The sequence below is a fragment of the Musca domestica genome, unplaced genomic scaffold (assembly GCF_030504385.1).
Source record: "Musca domestica strain aabys unplaced genomic scaffold, Musca_domestica.polishedcontigs.V.1.1 10, whole genome shotgun sequence".
NCBI lineage: Eukaryota > Metazoa > Arthropoda > Insecta > Diptera > Muscidae > Musca > Musca domestica.
Window position 1 is genome coordinate 17,613,664 of NW_026712115.1, and position 21,009 is coordinate 17,634,672.

Here is a 21,009-nt window from a genome sequence, read left to right on the forward strand (position 1 = left end):
ATATCGACCATAACTCACGGATAAGGGTACAACCCGATTTCATATTTATATAACCATCGTATGATTTAAGTTATTTTTGGGGTCTTGGTCAATTTTCAGAGAAGGGCCCATATTGGTCTTGACCACATTCATCAATTGATTTGGCTAAAAATTTGTGTTTATGCTACCCTGGGGTAGGGAACCATCATACAGATAATTGCCACATAGGAATTTATTTAAGTAAAGTCCCCACATTGGAGTATCCCCAAGTCCACTTTCACATCTAATGTGTGGTCAGAAAAGAAAATTTTGTATTCAATTGAATTTGTAACCCGCAAGAGAATATTGGTTGGGAACGTAGATTTGGGATGTACATCTATATGAAATAAGTTGTGAAAACATGAAAAAATTACAAATATAAGAAAGTAGCACGGGACCGAATATTTGCTGAATCGTCATTGAATTATACTATGATGAAAAATATGGACTTTTATTCAACTTTATTACAATTGAAATGGCAAATAAAAATTATTCCCATCTTACGGTAATGGGTGTAAAATAGTAATTATATTTGACTATTCTGAAATCATTCTGCCCTCAATTATGAGGTGGATAAAACTATTTTTACTTATTTAAATCACGCGAATTTTTTTCATTTTGACATGCTATGTTGTTCTTCTTATATTTGTCATCATGGATTATAAGGGGTAAAAGAAAGTTTTCAATATAGGTCGATGTTTCGGAGTAGTGCCCATTTAAAGGTGCCTCCCGATTTTACCATATTTCAAAGGATTTGGCTAAAAATGTGTATTTGGGGAGTGAAAATCTTACACAAAAATTTCAACGTATCTACAAATTTTAGAATTTTCTCCATGTAATAGTGCCCCCTCAAGTCCACCTTTTGCCGGACAAACAGACCGATATGGTTAGGGGGACTTATGAGGACTCTAATGCCCAATATAAGGTGTTAATGGGTTTAAAAAAGTAATTAACTTTGGCTATTCTTAAATCATTCAGCCTTCAATTATGAGGTGTACAAAATATAGTAAATTCCAAATTTTGACTGGAAAATTTTGCTACGATTTTTACCATACTAAAAATTAATTTGATCCCTTACATGGGGATAAGATTGATATATACTTTTTAATAGATTTGTATAGCACATCTAAACATTTGAAGCCCACGGCTTAAATATGGGTACAGGAATTTTAAAACAGTGTTAAACCAGTACGTGAACTCTTATATCAGTCATATATGTGAATAATTATACTTTGACAAATATGCGTAATAGACAAAAACTACGGGCCGGTAACGCGGACCGGGCCAGCTAGTTATAATATAAAAGTTTATAATTATACCACGTAATTATAAAATTTTGTTGAGATGTATTTTAGCTCCGAAAATTTTTTGGAATTAAAAATGGGTAATATAGGTCCACATTTAAATATAGCCCCATATAACTATACCGTTTGATGTATTGTTATTGTGGTTTCAGTCATATTTTTATAAATTGCCAGTTTGTATTTGCAAAATCACACACATAATTTGTGAAATTTGTTCACCGAATTGCATCGAATTCAATATTTGGAGTTCACAAAGGCAGTATGACAGAAAATATCTAATATCCCAATATTCGAAATTTTAATAATATTAGCAACATTTTTCTACGAAATTGTTCTAATAGAAGTATAAGGAATTTGCAACGACTTTTTCGTGTCGTTGCAGAACATTGTAAATATAGACCAACGGCTTTTGGAAGGTCTTAGCTTACTCATTGCCTTTTATACTCTCCATATCCTTATGCATTTTAGACCCCACTAAGTATATATTCTTGATCATCCGTCGCTCGGTCTGTGGAAATTATTCTATCTTCCGAACGAAATGAAGTAGGTTGATAACATTTTTGGAGATGCATTTTAGGTCCGTAGAATTCGAAGTTTAAAATGGGTGATATAGGTCTACATTTTTGTTAAGGCGGTTTCAGTCATATTTGAATGAATATAGGTCTGGCCATATAGGTATAGTTCCCTTATAACTGTACCACCCTTTTTCGGTATTTTATGATTTGTGTAACATTTTTTCACCGAATTGCATCGATTTCAGTATTTGGTATTCGTAATGAATACCAACTCTAATAAAAGAAAATCTTGTTGTATTTTGATTATTTTTGATTATATTTGATTTATTTTGATTTTACCTCCACTTTTCACAGGATTTAGGTATTTGTTGTTCGCAATATGCGACACTTTCTCTTTCAAATAATTGGCTATAGAGGTCCACGTTTTCATATAACCACCATACCACAGCACCTCTATATATTCGGTATTTTGATGATTTTAGTCATATTTATCACCAGAATTAGCTCAAATTCCTAATTTAGAGTTCGCAAGGGGTACTACTCTGTAGGACAGAGAATTGCCTGTAAAGATTCTCATTTGGTACAGAGTCCATATAACGGCAACTATCAATATTCGGCGTTTTGAGGCTTAGCTACATTATTAAACAGATTTATCTCAAAGCTTCTCGACGTTTTTGTACCGCTCATACCTATGATATCTTCAAATATTGGGTATTCTAATAATTTTAGCCACATTTTTCAACATATTTGTCTTGAAATTGGTGCTTGGAGTCCGTAATAGGCATATTTTTCTCTAGCAGATAGTTGGCTGTAGAGGTCCATGTTTTTCGGTAGCTACATATAGATGTAACACGTATTCGTATAGCCCAATATAAATGTATTGATATTCCTCCATTCTATGGAGGGTATATTAACTTTGTTATTCCGTTTGGATACTACAACGACAAAAAAATGTCTATGCAGGTCTACGTCTTCGTATAGCCCATAACGATATATCCCTTTATTCGGCATTTTTATGGTATTAGCGACATTGTTCACCAAAATTGTTTCAAATTTCATATTTGAAGTTCCTATTTGAATGGATACTGCAGCTTATGGCGAAATGCTACATATAGTATAGCCATAAAAGGGTTTTCATTTAACTTCGAAATGGTAGAGGGTATTAAAAGTTCGAGTATCAAAAAGGAAATTAATGATCCCGGTTTACATCGGTCCTTCGAGCCGGATCGGTGACCTTAAGCGAAGTAGGACAAAATTTCATTTAGACGTTGAAAATTATATTTACGGATAGGAAAGGATCTTGCGTGTTTATAAAATAGCAGAGTCCATTGCCCTGCTCCTTACGGCTGGAATTGTCCTAAAGGAACAAAAAAAATTGTCGGCTACCATATTGCGCCAAAAGGACATTTCAGAAAAAATAATGAAAATGAAGGAAGAGATAGCGACTCTTCTCGAAGTTATGTGTGCTATTATAGAAACAATGAGTACATTAAATAATGAAGAAAGACGTCGTTCATTCTTTAATGTACTCATTGTTTCTATAATAGCACACATAACTTCGAGAAGAGTCGCTATCTCTTCCTTCATTTTCATTATTTTTTCTGAAATCTCCTTTTGGCGCAATATGGTAGCCGACAATTTTTTTTGTTCCTTTAGGACAATTCCAGCCGTAAGGAGCAGGGCAATGGACTCTGCTATTTTATAAACACGCAAGATCCTTTCCTATCCGTAAATATAATTTTCAACGTCTAGACGACGATAGATGGTGTATCTAAAATCGCCACAGAAAAACTTATGGTCGCGGAAGGGACATAAAATGCAAACTAGGCGTTCATAAGTGGTTTTTAGAGATGCTTCTAAAGAAGTCCAATCTAGTTGCTGCTATCAGAGCAAATCAGTCGAATGCAACAGTGAGGCTGTACTCCAAATATGTTTAGGTCATCCTTGAAGTCACGCAAACTCTAAATGTGGAGACCAAAGAGTAAGTCCGTGGTCCGGTATAACATCCGAATTGAAAAACAAGCGAAAGGAAGGCATTAAAACATGCATATCGCATAAGGCATTAAAAACATGCAAAATCGAGGCTGCAAAATTCCCGCTCAATATCAAAAAATATATGATGGTTGAAAAGATTAATATGACAAACCAAATTGGCGAAAAAGAAGCTAGCTTTAACAAGTAAAAAAACAGTAAGTTCGACCGGGTCGAAATTTGAATACCCTCCACCAATTGGGACGAATTAGGAAATTTTCAAAAGAATAAAATCCATTAAAAATTATTTTAAAGTCTTAAAAATAGGGAATATCGGAAATTGCCGATATATGGGGGATATACAATATTGTAGACCTATATAAACAATTCTATTTCAGGCGGTAAAGTACTCACAAAGAACTTCTTGTGTAGAATTTCAGACAATTCCATTTAAGAATGTGGCAAAAATCATCAAAATACCGCATATGGGGACTATGCCAAAACATGCACCTATACAAGGTTGGTATTTGTAGGTCATAATGGGTTCTAGCTCGTGTGGCGAAACATTAGAACCCATTATAACCTACGAATATCGGCAGGTACCACTACATGGGGGCTATACCACAATGTGGACCTATGCACACAACGTTTCGCCACACGAGCTAGAACCCATTATGACCTACAAATACCATTCTGTAGACAAATTCGTAGAAGAATGTGGCAAAAATCCACATATAACGAAACATCCCGATATTCGGTATTTCGAGTATTTTTGCCACATTCTTCTACGAATTCACCTTTTATACCCCATACATAGTATAGAGGATACATTAAGTTCGTCATTCCGTTTGTAACTCATCGAAATAATAATTTTAGACCCAACAAAGTACATATATTCTTGACCAACGTAAAATTTTAAGATGATTTAGCCCTGTCCGTCTGTTGTAATCACGCTAGAGTAAAAACAAATAATGATCGGAAGTTGAAATTTTGTACAGATCAGGTTTTTGTCTGCAGGCAGGTCAAGTTCGAAGATGGGCTATATCGGTCCACGATATCGTATAGCCCCCATATAACGTTAGCCCCCGATATTCGTATTTATATGATTTTAGCCACATTTTTGTGCAAATATAAGGATATGCAAAGTTGGAGCAACATCGGATTATCCTTTCTCTTTCTGTGCAAAAAATATATTTTTGAAAATTTCGACCTTTTGTGGGGAAGGTACCAGAAGGAGTGGACCGATATTGCCCATCTCCGAACCCGATCTAAGTTGACAAAAATATTACGAATTAAAAGTTTGGACCACCAGCCAGGCAGACAGACATACGTACATCGCTAGATCGACTCCAAATGTTCTTAAACGGATTTGGTCCAAAGAGACCTAGGGTCTAAATCGTTATTTCGACTAGGCACGTTTGACCGTATCAAATTGTATATACCCTCTGTAGCCATGTGGCTATATATGTATATATATATATATATATATATATATATATATATATATATATATATATATATATAATATATATATATATATATATATATATATATATATATATATATATATATATATATATATATATATATATATACATATATCTTCCAGGGGATTAAGTACTCACTCAGTTGAAAAATGAAAATAAATATATATAAATAAATATACATATATATATATATATATATATATATATATATATATATATATATATAATATATATATATATATATATACATATATCTTCCAGGGGATTAAGTACTCACTCAGTTGAAAAATGAAAATAAATATATATAAATAAATATACATATATATATATATATATATATATATATATATATATATATATATATATATATATATATATATATATATATATATATATATATATATATATGTTTTGGTATAGCCTTTGTTGGTTTACTTCGTAGACAAAGACAAATTTAGTAAAAAAGTGTAACGAGTAGCTTTTTGAACCCCGCTTTGCGACATCTTTGCTTTTTAATTCGCTAAGATTAGTCGCTCATTGGTTCACGACCAAAATGCATCAGAAATCCCTACAGCCTGTACGTGTAGCCGGCGTTGGAATTATAAAAGTATAAAATTTGGAAAATTGGGTTCGCTGTGTGAGACATACGTGTAGCCGGCGTTGGAATTATAAAAGTATAAAATTTGGAAAATTGGGTTCGCTGTGTGAGACATACACAGAGCAGAAAATCTCAACCCCCGGCCAAAGGAAGAGAATATCTCTTGACCCGAAAAAGTTATTAGCACAAATTGTAGCATTTTGGAAAGGTAAGAACGTCAGCAATAATTTGGCATCAATTGGCCCTTTTTCGACTTTTTAGGGTTTTTATAAAAAACCCGGGTCCAAAAAATCAATAATTTGACTATAACTTCCGAATTACCCCATCATGTGACCACTTGTTGGATAGATATTTTCATAAGGTTTCCAATGACCTATATTGTCTATATCAGGTAACTGGATCCGGGTCAAGTCGGGGTCTTGAACCCGGATTTCTGGTCAAAAATCTGGGGTCCCGGGTCCGTCCCCCAAGAAAAAAATAGTTTCCCATAATCAGGGAAAAAAATAACTACCTCTGAAAAAAAAAAAAATCGAAAAAAATCGAAGAGTTTTTATCACTAAAAAAAATAATCGGTAGTGTACCGGCACACTACCACTAAAAAATATTTTAGTGTTCTGTACCGGAACACAACGATGATCGTAGTGTCCCGCAGTCGGAACACTAAAAAATCGTAGTGTACCGGAGTCGGGGCACTAAAAAACGCAGTGTTAAACAATGGGAGCATTAAAAAATCGTAGTGTGCCACATGCACCAAATTAAAAAAATCGAAAACATAAAACTGATTTTAAACACTCATTTATATTTTGAAAAATATATAGTTTTTTACGCGTACAGTCATTGATTTCTCCACAAAATAGCAGGTAAATTATCTGCAGAATAACCCATTACAACGCAACCACTAAAATTAAAAATTTCAATTTTCATTGGTAAATACAAATTATCATCTCTTTACATTTGGTAATTTTTTATTATTTCTACCTATTCTCATATTTTCTACTATCTTCAATTTCGCAACCAATCTAAACATACGTGATAAATAAAAAATTCTACTTTTTTGCATAATATTGAATTGTATTAGTAATTTTTTGCATGATCAAAAACACCCAACATCTAATTATACCCTCCACCTTGGAAAGGAGGGTATATTAACTTTGTCATTCCGTTTGTAACATCCTTAAATATTCGTCTTAGACCCCATAAAGTGTATATATTCATAATCAGCATAAAATTCTAAGTCGATTTAACGATGTCCGTCTGTCTGTCTGTCTGTCCGTCTGTCTGTCTGTCTGTCTGTCTGTTGAAATCACGATACAGCCCACATTATTTGACGTAGAGCTCCAAAATTTAGCAGAGCTATTTGCATTGTGTCTAGGATGGTTGGTATTGAAAATGAGATATATCGGTCCACGTTCTGGTATAGTCCCCATATAACGGTACCTCCCGATATTCGGTATTTTGATGATTTATGCCACGTTTTTTCACGGATTTGTCTTAAAATTGGTATTTGTAGGTCATAGCAGGTCCCTGAGCGTGTGGCAAAACATTGCATGTATGGGTCCAAAATTTGGTATAGCCCCCATATAACGGTACCTCCAGATATTCGGTAATTTGATGATTTTTGCAACATTTTTTCACGGTCTTGTCTGAAAATCGGTATTTGTTGGTCATAATGGGTCCTAGTTCGTGTGGCGAAACATTGTAATTATAGGTCCACGTTTTGGTATAGCCCCCATATAACGGGACCTCCCGATATTCGGTAATTTGATCATTTTTGCCACATTTTTTTCACGGATTTGTCTGAAATTTGGTATTTGTTGGTCATAATTGGTTCCAGCTTCGGTGGCGAAACATTGCATGCATGGGTCCATTATTTGATATAGCCCCCATATAAAGGTACCTCCCGATATTCGGTATTTTGATGGTTTTTGCCACATTTTTTCACTGATTTGTCTAAAAATTGGTATTTGTGGGCCATAATGGGTCCTAGTTCGTGAGGCGAAACATTGTAATTATAGGTTCACGTTTTGGTGTAGCCCCCATATTACGGTACCTCCCCATAATCGGCATTTTAATGGTTTTTGCCACATTTCTTCTAATGTTTATTTTACCCTAAGGTGGAGGGTATTAAAAGTTTGGCCCGGCCGAACTTAATATTTTTTTACTTGTTTTTCTCACAAATCGTAAACAACACACATGTCGTACACTACCGGTTTTTAATATTATTCGAATTGTTGATTTTTATACCCTCAGCCACATGGCTACAGAGTGTATATACAATTTGATACGGTCAAAACGTGCCTAGTCGAAATAACGATTTTAGACCCTAGGTCTCTTTGGACCAAATCCGTTTAAGAACATTTGGAGTCGATCTAGCGATGTACGTCTGTCTGTCTGGCTGGCTGGTGGTCCAAACTTTTAATTCGTAATATTTTTGTCAAACTTAGATCGGGTTCGGAGATGGGCAATATCGGTCCACTCCTTCTGGTACCTTCCCCACAAAAGGTCGAAATTGTCAAAAAACATATTTTTTGCACAGAAAAAGAAAGGATAATCCGATTTTGCTCCAACTTTACATACCCTCATATTTGCGTCAGTGCTAGGTCAGGTGTAAAAATGGACAATATCGGTTCACTCCATCAACTATCTCCTCCACAAATGGTCAAAAATTTGAATAGTTACAACTCTCATAAAATGTGTTGTAAGAGTCTGATTGTCTTCAAATTTCACACATCCCAATATTTATACTAACCCAAGGTCTGGTGTTAAGATGGGAAAAATCGGTCCGCTTCTTCTTCAAAACAAACAAATATTTTCTGCACAGAAAGGGAAGCAATAATCTAATTTTGCTCTAATTTTGCAAATCCTAATATTTGCGTCAGTTCTAGGACTCGTGCCAAACTGGATAGTATTGGTCCACTCCATGAAGTGCCTCTCCCACAAAGTCTCAAAATTTTGAATAATTATAACTCTTAAAAAATATGATGTAAGAGTGCGATTGTCTTCAAATTTCACACATCCTACCATTTTTATGAACCCAAGATCTGGTAGTAAGACGGAATATATCAGTCTACTCCTTCTGGTACCTCCCCACAAACGCTCAAAATTTAGAATATCCATGAAGTTCATAAAAAAGCGAAATCAACATCCGATTCCATTCCAGACATCTCAATATATCCATCAACACAAGATCTGTTATAAAGACGGTAGAGATCGGACCATTTATTTTGCCACCTACCCCACATAGGGTTCAAAATTTTAAAAAACATAACGCTCAAAGAAAGCGAAATGATCCAAATTTGTTTACATTTCACACACGGAAACAATTTTGCAAACACAAGATCTGTTGTGAAGATGCTTTATATCTGCGAACCCCTTCACCCACAAAGGGACAAAATTTTCAACACTTTTTCTGTCATAAATTGAGAAGCAACACAGCGATATATGTCTCTCATCCAGAATCCTGAAATGAATATTGAATTTATGATTTCCCTTAAATTGGGTATAAATTTTCGTTTTTCTTATGTATATATATATGTATATATATATATATATATATATATATATATATATATATATATATATATATATATATATATATATTAAAACACATAACATATATATATATAAAACATAATATATATATATATATATATATAGATATGTATTTATATATAATATTATTTAATATTTATCATATTTGTTTAGATCAGATACGAAATGGACAATATTGACCCATTCTTTCCAAACCCACTCCATAGAGGGTGCAGAGTTTGAAAATTTATAACAGAAGTCATATTTTAAAATGAAAAAAATGGCTGTCGTAAAAACCGACCGATACTTTTTTACTTGTTATTAAAATCCTCATTCCGATGATAGAGCTTCGATTTTGGAGGTTCTGGCTCATTCGCCAATATCTTATAACTCATCTCTCACATCCTGTGGTCCTGATAATTCTGGTCATAGGTTGAATTTGCCGCCTTGTGACATATAAATATTTAACGGCGACTTTCTATCTTGGTCTGCATTAAGAGACTTATTCTCGGCAGTGTATATTAACAATACTGGCATTACGGACATTGTCCGTCTATGTCATTTAAACAATAAAACCAGTGGCAAAGCCCTTGACATTCAATTTTTATTAATAATAAATATTAATAATATTATTATTTTTTTGCATAATCAAAAACATCCAAAATCGAATTTTTCTCACAAATCGTAAACAACACACGTGTGGTACACTACAGGTACATTATTTTTTTAATGTTCCACCACGTGGTACACTACGATTTTGTAGTGCTCCGGCTGCGAACACTACGATTTCGTAGTGCTTCGACTGCGGTACACTACGTTTTTTGTGCCCTGACTGGGGTACAGTACGATTCTCGTTGTGCTCCGGTACAATATCACTAAAATATTTTTTAAGGGTTGTGCTCCGGTACGGTACATTATCTTAGTGTACCACTCCACCTCGAAACGGTAAAGAACACTACGGTACAATACCATACTGTTTATTTTCGAACGCTGGTTGTGATAACTATTTAAAAAGCCGTCGGTCGTTTTGCTACTAGCCTAAGTGTCCGTCCATTTTCCGTGCATGATCAAAAACATCCAACATCTAATTTTTCTCACAAATCGTAAACAACACGGAATTGTTGATTTTTATTAAAAAAATTTTATATTTTTTTTTCATAGGCAATTGTTCTATATCTATATATAATTTGCCATAGTTTGCAGGTATTCTACGATACACCGTAAACATTTCACGAAATTTGGAATACACTGAGAGAAATTTTGAGTTAATATTTAATTCCTTTCTTAAAATGTTTATATTTTTTTGGTTTAGTCACGTTATACCTCAATATTTTTGCCGTATCTACGATACTTTATGACGATAAATCAACGACTAAATCTTAAATCAGTGTATTTTTTATAAAACACGTTAATTTTCTTGAAGCATCGCGTGCTTTAAGTATATTTTATTAATATTTTTGTGAAAAACTTTAACATTTTTTGGATTTTCGCACAAATTATTCGACATTGCGTGTTAATTTATAGAAATTTATGCATTTAGTGTAATTTTTTTAGGGCAGCTTTGCAGCTTTTTCTGAATTTGTTCATCCGAGCTACTGATGCTTTGGTTAAATTTGATGCCAACTTCATTTCCCAACCGGACGAAGTGCTCGATGTCTATATTTTACAATTACAGAAAGCTGAGGTCAGAACGTTATGGGAAAAGGTTAAAATCACTTTCGACAAGTGTCTTAAATATTTTGCAGAAGAAGACATTATATGTGATGACATCACTGCCGCTGACACTAAATATGATGTCGCATTTAGATGTTATCTAAAAGTTTTAGCTTCCATCAACAGAAAGTTAGATGAACTTCGGGTTCCTCTTAAGTCATCAATTGTGACATCGTCCCCTCAGGCTAGTGTAGGTAATAGGTCTATATCTCGTTCCGATATTTATACAGTCAATCAGCCTTCTCCTGATTTGGAGGATAGAGCTTCGATTTTAAAGGCTCTGGCTCTTTCGCCAATATCTTATAACTCATCACTTACATCCTGTGGTCGTGATAATTCTGGTCATAAGTTGAATTTACCTCCTTGTGACATAAAAATATTTAACGGCGACTTTCTATCTTGGCCTACATTAAAATACTTATTCTCGGCAGTGAATATTAACAATACTGGCATTAGAGATATTGCTCGTCTATGCCAAAATGGATAGTATTGGTCCACTCTATGAAGTGCCTCTCCCACAAAGGGTCAAAATTTTGAATAATTATAACTCTTAAAAACATGATGTAAGAGTGCGATTGTCTTCAAATTTCACACATCCTACCATTTTTATGAACCCAAGATCTGGTAGTAATATGGAATATATCAGTCTACTCCTTCTGGTACCTCCCCCACAAACGCTCAAAATTTAGAATATCCATGAAGTTCATAAAAAAGCGAAATCAACATCCGATTCCATTCCAGACATCTCAATATATCCATCAACACAAGATCTGTTATAAAGATGATAGAGATCGGACCATTTATTTTGCAACCTACCCCACATAGGGTTCAAAATTTTAAAAAACATAACGCTCAAAGAAAGCGAAATGAGCATCCAAATTTGTTTACATTTCACACACGGAAACAATTTTGCAAACACAAGATCTGTTGTGAAGATGCTTTATATCTGCGAACCCCTTCACCCACAAAGGGACAAAATTTTCAACACTTTTTCTTTGGGTATAAATTTTCGATTTTCTTATATATATATATATATATATATATATATATATATATATATATATATATATATATATATATATATATATATATATATATATATATATATATATATATATATATATATATATATATATATATATATATATATATATATATATATATATATATATATATATGTATGTGTATTTATATATAATATTATTTAATATTTATCATATTTTTTTAGGTCAGATACGAAATGGACAATATAGACACATTCTTTCCAAACCCACTCCATAGAGGGTGCAGAGTTTGAAAATTCATAACAGAAGTCATATTTTAAAATCAAAACACTGGCTGTCGTAAAAACCGACCGATACATTTTTACTTGTTATTAAAATCCTCGTTCCGATGATAGGCTTCGATTTTGGAGATTCTGGCTCATTCGCCAATATCTTATAACTCATCACTCACATCCTGTGGTCCTGATAATTCTGGTCATAGGTTGAATTTGCCGCCTTGTGACATATAAATATTTAACGGCGACTTTCTATCTTGGCCTGCATTAAGAGACTTATTCTCGGCAGTGTATATTAACAATACTGGCATTACGGACATTGACCGTCTATGTCATTTAAACAATAAAACCAGTGACGAAGCCCTTGACATTCAAGTTTTATTAATAATAAATATTAATAATATTTATATTTTTTTGCATAATCAAAAACATCCAAAATCGATTTTTTCTCACAAATCGTAAACAACACACATGTGGTACACTACAGGTACATTATTTTTTTAATGTTCCACCATGTGGTACAGTACGATTTTGTTGTGCTCCGGCTGCGGAACACTACGATTTCGCAGTGCTCCGACTGCGGTACACTACGTTTTTTTGTGCCCCGACTGGGGTACAGTACGATTCTCGTTGTGCTCCGGTACAGTATCACCAAAATATTTTTTAAGGGTTGTGCTCCGGTACGGTACATTATCTTAGTGTACCACTCCACTTCGGAACGGTACAGTACCATACTGTTTATTTTCGAACGCGGGTCGTGATAACTACTTCAAAAGCCGTCGGTCGTTTTGTCAAGTGTCAAGTCCGTCATTCTCGTTTTTGTTTACAAAAAAAATATGCACACACAATCACAGAGTTTGTTTCCATTTTAATTTCAGTTTATCATGTTTTTGCGCATTTCATCTATTTTTTCCATATTTGATTTTGGTGTTTTGTTTTTCATTTATTTATTTCAATTTTTTTTTTCTTTTCGTTAAAACATCGATAATTTAGTTCTTCAATATAAAATAAACGATTATCGTTGCCCATTTTGTGTTTAAATAAATTTTGCTGTAATTGCCATATTTTGAATATAAAATATGGCAACATGAATTCAGTAAACTTTACGTTAAAAGACAAAGGGAAGATGGCCTGACCTGTTGCTTATCGGACAGTTCATACTTAAATGAAACTTGTAATAACGACAAACGATTTGTGTGTCCGACAACATTACTTTTTTATCTATCGGCAAGATGTAATAACCGGCCTATGTCATTTAAACAAAAAGACCAGTGGCGACGCCCATGATATAGTGGCTAAGTTTTCACTTACCTACAAAACTTTGGTCCTGCGTGGAAAGCCCTAAAACAAACGCACGAAAATCCACGTATTTCGGTGAACCACCAACTTAAACTCTTATTTGACCTGCCAGTATTAGACTGTGAGAATAGTATAGGTTTAAAGAAGTTACAAAGGGGTATAAATGGGTGCATTGCGGCCATGTTAAATTATGACGTGTCAACTGAAGGCTGGGACCCTATTCTAGCGTTCATATGTCTTCAAAGGCTCCCCAAAAATAGCGTCACATTTTGGGAACAAAGTATCAAATATAAATCTGCTTGGTCTTCCTGGGAAGATTTGAATAATAATTATAATATAATTAATTATATAAAATAATTTGAATAATAATAATAATTTGACATAATTGTTGTTTAAATTGTCTGTCCCATACAATTGTAGTAAATGTAATAAAAGACATCAGCAACTTCTGACTGACTTTGATTGCAGCCACTACTGAAGTTAGGAACGTAGCTTTGTACAATCTTCTTCGTTTTTGGGAACTGGAGGAAGTTCCTAAACGTCCAATTTTGTCCAACCAGTTTTGTGAGGCAAATTGTAAACGTACCACACGTCGGGATTCAGAAGGCAGGTACGTGGTCAGCCTTCCCCTCAAGACAGAGTTAGTTGGACAGACAAACTTAGGATTTTCCGAAAAAATTGTTTACGACAATTTCTTCGAAATAAAGCATCTCTTCTTCGAAGCCACAAATCAAGGCAGTCTACGACCAAGTGGTCCATGAGTATTGAGATTTGGATATATGAGGCCGGTAGTTGCCGCGTCAACAAACTCTACGGTTTGTTACCTCCCACACCATCCAGTAAAAAATCCCGACAAGCAGACTACCAAGCTTCGAGTGGTTTTCAACGCCTCAAATATAACTTCCAAGGGAAAAGTCTTACTGATATTCTACATGTGGGTTCCACTCTGCAATTAGACTTAGTATTCCTTATTCTTAGGTGGAGATTATTTAAATTTGTATATAATTGCGACACCACGCAGATGTATCGCCAAATTCGTGTCGATCCGGCACTTTTCCGGGGTTCTCCTCAAAAAACTGTTCAGGATTTTGAGTTGCAGACTAACAGGATATCATGACTTGCGTACAGGATATCATGACTTGCGTATAGCTTTATATTCTCCAAAACAGTTCTCATTGAAATTTATCCAATTCTCCCCTGCTTTACACCCTAATTGAAATGCGTGGTGTCATGACTCATGTCTCTTTCTTCAATAATTATTGTGACTCGTTAGAAGATTTCGCTTCGCTAGATAGGGCTCTTCGAGTCTTCTCCTATTTTTAGATTTTTCCACCGGACTTCTCATAGAGGTCGACACATTTACAATGAGAAGGCCCTTAACAGGTCAGAGATAACAAGTAAAAAAAGCAGTAAATTCGGCCGGGCCGAACTTTTGAAACCATTTGAAAAAAAATAAATTCAATTAAAAATTCAGTTAAAATCTTTAAAATACCTAATATCGAAAGGTGCCGATATATGGGGGATATACGATATTGTGGATCTATGTAGACAAATCTATATCTGGGGGTAAAGTACTCACAAAGAACTCCTTGTGTAGAATTTTAGACAATTCCGTTGAAAAATGTGGCTAAAATCATCAAAATACCGAATATCGGGGGGTACCGTTATATGGGGGATATACGATATCGTGGACCGATATAGCCAATCTTCGACCTTGACCTGCCTGCAGACAAAAGACAGATCTGTGCAAAATTTTTGCTTCCTATCTTTATTCGTTTTGACTGTAGCGTGATTACAACAGACGGACAGACGGACGGGCATGGCTAAATCGTTTTGGAATTTTACGCTCAAGAATCAAGAATATATATACTTTGTTGGGTCTAAGATGATTATTTCGATGAGTTACAAACAGAATGACGAACTTAACTATGTATGGTGGAGGGTATAAAAACGGTTAGTTTACGTCAGGCTGTTTTATCTCAAAAAGTTCACTCTACAGATGAGTACCAGTCTTTGTCAGATAGGGTTCCCTTAAATGAAAATAGTTCTCTCTTACCCTTAAATCCATTTCTGGATGAATTCGGGGTAATTAGGCTTGTCGCAATCACCTACTCTGTCTTACACAGAAAGGTCCCTTTGATCTTAAAGCGAAATTGAAAATAATTTCAAATAGTTCTTCGTAAAAGTCGTAACAACTTGTGTTCCACACTACAGTATCAGCAAATTTCATGGCAATTTATTTCCGCCGTAAAAGGTTTTAAATTGCATTTTCGTTAGCTAAGAACTTCAAATTTACGTTTGAAGAACTTTCTACGATTCTTTCCAGAATCGAAGCTTGTTTAAATTTACGTCCTTTATGTCCCATAAATGACAAACCCCAAAATATAGTAGCACTGACACCATGACACCTCCGGAGCCAGTAATTGACGAAGCGACTTTGCATCTGGTAAACCGATTTTGGAAAGAATTTTTAATAAATTTTTTTTTTTGAAAATTTCCTTATTCATCCCAAATGGTGGTGGGTATTCAAAGTTCTGCCCGGCCGAACTTACTGTTTTTTTACGTGTTTACTATTATTTTTACATTTGTGACACATTGAAGTTGTTTTGTTTTGTGTAAAATATTTATGAAATTGCAATAAATGTGATTATAAAGTTCACCTTTTCCTTGCACTACCAGAGATTGTCTGTTTGACAGTTGACTAGGTTTTCTAGTGTCGAAAACTCGCAAAGTTTGAAGTAAAACAAGTAAAAAGCAACTAAGTTCGGCCGGGCCGAACTTTTAATTCCCTCCACTATTTGGAAGGAAGTTGAAAAATGTCTAAAAAACTTTCGGAAACTACCACTTAAATGAAAACTGTTATATGGAGACTATACGAAGACGTAGACCTTACGAAACTTTTTGTCATAGGGTATAGTACCTATTACGAACTTGAAATACCAAATATGAAACAATTCCGGTGGAAAATACACCAAAATGATCATCGTGGGCCTGCATACAAAAATGTTAGACATAGGCTGTAGTACCCATTACGAACTTCAAATACGAAATTTGAAATAATTCCGGTAAATAATGTCGCTTAAAACATAAAAATATCGAATATCGGGCGGTACCGCTATATAGGTAAGATCTAAACCTGCATACGAAATTTTTTTATAGGTTGTAGTAACCATTAAGATATCCCAATACGAAATATGAAATAAGTGCTGTAAATACTGTCGGGAGGTACCTTTATATGGGGGCTATACGAAAACGTGGACCGACATAGCCCACTTTCGAACTTATTATATATATATATATATATATATATATATATATATATATATATATATATATATATATATATATATATATATATATATATATATATATATATATATATATATATATATATATATATATATATATACATATATATATATATATAGTTTACCAGTTGGCAGGATAAGTTCGAAAGTGGGCTATGTCGGTCCACGTTTTCGTATAGCCCCCATATAAAGGTACCTCCCGACAGTATTTACAGCACTTATTTCATATTTCGTATTGGGATATCTTAATGGTTACTACAACCTATAAAAAAATTTCGTATGCAGGTTTACATCTTACCTATATAGCGGTACCTCCCGATATTCGATATTTTTATGTTTTAAGCGACATTATTTACCGGAATTATTTCAAATTTCGTATTTGAAGTTCGTAATGGGTACTACAGCCTATGTCTAACATTTTTGTATGCAGGCCCACGATGATCATTTTGGCGTATTTTCCACCGGAATTGTTTCATATTTGGTATTTCAAGTTCGTAATAGGTACTATACCCTATGACAAAAAGTTTCGTAAGGTCTACGTCTTCGTATAGTCTCCATATAACAGTTTTCATTTAAGTGGTAGTTTCCGAAAGTTTTTTAGACATTTTTCAACTTCCTTCCAAATAGTGGAGGGAATTAAAAGTTCGGCCCGGCCGAACTTAGTTGCTTTTTACTTGTTTTACTTCAAACTTTACGAGTTTCCGACACTAGAAAACCTAGTCAACTGTCAAACAGACAATCTCTGGTAGTGCAAGGAAAAGGTGAACTTTATAATCACATTTATTGCAATTTCATAAATATTTTACACAAAACAAAACAACTTCAATGTGTCACAAATGTAAAAATAATAGTAAACACGTAAAAAAACAGTAAGTTCGGCCGGGCAGAACTTTGAATACCCACCACCATTTGGGATGAATAAGGAAATTTTCAAAAAAAAAATTTATTAAAAATTCTTTCCAAAATCGGTTTACCAGATGCAAAGTCGCTTCGTCAATTACTGGCTCCGGAGGTGTCATGGTGTCAGTGCTACTATATTTTGGGGTTTGTCATTTATGGGACATAAAGGACGTAAATTTAAACAAGCTTCGATTCTGGAAAGAATCGTAGAAAGTTCTTCAAACGTAAATTTGAAGTTCTTAGCTAACGAAAATGCAATTTAAAACCTTTTACGGCGGAAATAAATTGCCATGAAATTTGCTGATACTGTAGTGTGGAACACAAGTTGTTACGACTTTTACGAAGAACTATTTTGAAATTATTTTCAATTTCGCTTTAAGATCAAAGGGACCTTTCTGTGTAAGACAGAGTAGGTGATTGCGACAAGCCTAATTACCCCGAATTCATCCAGAAATGGATTTAAGGGTAAGAGAGAACTATTTTCATTTAAGGGAACCCTATCTGACAAAGACTGGTACTCATCTGTAGAGTGAACTTTTTGAGATAAAACAGCCTGACGTAAACTAACCGTTTTTATACCCTCCACCATACATAGTTAAGTTCGTCATTCTGTTTGTAACTCATCGAAATAATCATCTTAGACCCAACAAAGTATATATATTCTTGATTCTTGAGCGTAAAATTCCAAAACGATTTAGCCATGCCCGTCCGTCTGTCCGTCTGTTGTAATCACGCTACAGTCAAAACGAATAAAGATAGGAAGCAAAAATTTTGCACAGATCTGTCTTTTGTCTGCAGGCAGGTCAAGGTCGAAGATTGGCTATATCGGTCCACGATATCGTATATCCCCCATATAACGGTACCCCCCGATATTCGGTATTTTGATGATTTTAGCCACATTTTTCAACGGAATTGTGTAAAATTCTACACAAGGAGTTCTTTGTGAGTACTTTACCCCCAGATATAGATTTGTCTACATAGATCCACAATATCGTATATCCCCCATATATCGGCACCTTTCGATATTAGGTATTTTAAAGATTTTAACTGAATTTTTAATTGAATTTATTTTTTTCAAATGGTTTCAAAAGTTCGGCCCGGCCGAATTTACTGCTTTTTTTACTTGTTATCTCTGACCTGTTAAGGGCCTTCTCATTGTAAATGTGTCGACCTCTATGAGCAGTCCGGTGGAAAAATCTAAAATAGGAGAAGACTCGAAGAGCCCTATCTAGCGAAGCGAAATCTTCTAACGAGTCACAATAATTATTGAAGAAAGAGACATGAGTCATGACACCACGCATTTCAATTAGGGTGTAAAGCAGGGGAGAATTGGATAAATTTCAATGAGAACTGTTTTGGAGAATATAAAGCTATACGCAAGTCATGATATCCTGTACGCAAGTCATGATATCCTGTTAGTCTGCAACTCAAAATCCTGAACAGTTTTTTGAGGAGAACCCCGGAAAAGTGCCGGATCGACACGAATTTGGCGATACATCTGCGTGGTGTCGCAATTATATACAAATTTAAATAATCTCCACCTAAGAATAAGGAATACTAAGTCTAATTGCAGAGTGGAACCCACATGTAGAATATCAGTAAGACTTTTCCCTTGGAAGTTATATTTGAGGCGTTGAAAACCACTCGAAGCTTGGTAGTCTGCTTGTCGGGATTTTTTACTGGATGGTGTGGGAGGTAACAAACCGTAGAGTTTGTTGACGCGGCAACTACCGGCCTCATATATCCAAATCTCAATACTCATGGACCACTTGGTCGTAGACTGCCTTGATTTGTGGCTTCGAAGAAGAGATGCTTTATTTCGAAGAAATTGTCGTAAACAATTTTTTTCGGAAAATCCTAAGTTTGTCTGTCCAACTAACTCTGTCTTGAGGGGAAGGCTGACCACGTACCTGCCTTCTGAATCCCGACGTGTGGTACGTTTACAATTTGCCTCACAAAACTGGTTGGACAAAATTGGACGTTTAGGAACTTCCTCCAGTTCCCAAAAACGAAGAAGGATCTTGTTAGGGTTTTTCGTCAGATAATGATATTAGTGTAAATTCCCTGTAGCAGAATTTTCGAATGAAGATCTGCTCTCAGCAAAAGGTCAACAGGGCGACTGTTGAACAAATTTGGATCAGCCGAACGTAGATTTGGCAAACGAGGAACGAAGTAGCTATTGACAGAAAAAAGACAGATTGCTAGATATGGAAGGTAAAAAACAGTAGTTCCCATTGAAAGCGAAGCATCCAATGGAGAACTTATACAAATTTAACACAACTTGCGCGACGTAGTCGAAACTGTCTGATTACCAGAAATGGTGTGTAGGCGATGCCTAGAATGTGCTGTAAGCGATCTGTAATAAAAGAAGATTCTGAAGCAGGGTCAATTAATGCTCTGGCAGGGTACGTGGTACCCTGGTGAACGATGTTCACCATTACCGTACGTAATACGACATTTCGACTTTGAGCGGGTTGATTGGACAAAGCTACGTTCCTAACTTCAGTAGTGGCTGCAATCAAAGTCAGTCAGAAGTTGCTGATGTCTTTTATTACATTTACTACAATTGTATGGGACAGACAATTTAAACAACAATTATGTCAAATTATTATTATTATTCAAATTATTTTATATAATTAATTATATTATAATTATTATTCAAATCTTCCCAGGAAGACAAAGCAGATTTATATTTGATACTTTGTTCCCAAAATGTGACGCTATTTTTGGGGAGCCTTTGAAGACATATGAACGCTAGAATAGGGTCCCAGCCTTCAGTTGACACGTCATAATTTAACATGGCCGCAATGCACCCATTTATACCCCTTTGTAACTTCTTTAAACCTATACTATTCTCACAGTCTAATACTGGCAGGTCAAATAAGAGTTTAAGTTGGTGGTTCACCGAAATACGTGGATTTTCGTGCGTTTGTTTTAGGGCTTTCCACGCAGGACCAAAGTTTTGTAGGTAAGTGAAAACTTAGCCACTATGTCATGGGCGTCGCCACTGGTCTTTTTGTTTAAATGACATAGGCCGGTTATTACATCTTGCCGATAGATAAAAAGTAATGTTGTCGGACACACAA

General features: G+C 34.8%; 1 protein-coding gene across 2 annotated transcripts in view; it reads right to left on the bottom strand.

Annotated features, from left to right (window-relative positions):
* The window catches only part of LOC109612410 (potassium voltage-gated channel subfamily H member 8), a 1,874,382-nt gene that overhangs the window by 1,852,471 nt on the left and 902 nt on the right, over nucleotides 1-21,009 (bottom strand). The gene's annotated exons all lie outside the window — the stretch shown is intronic.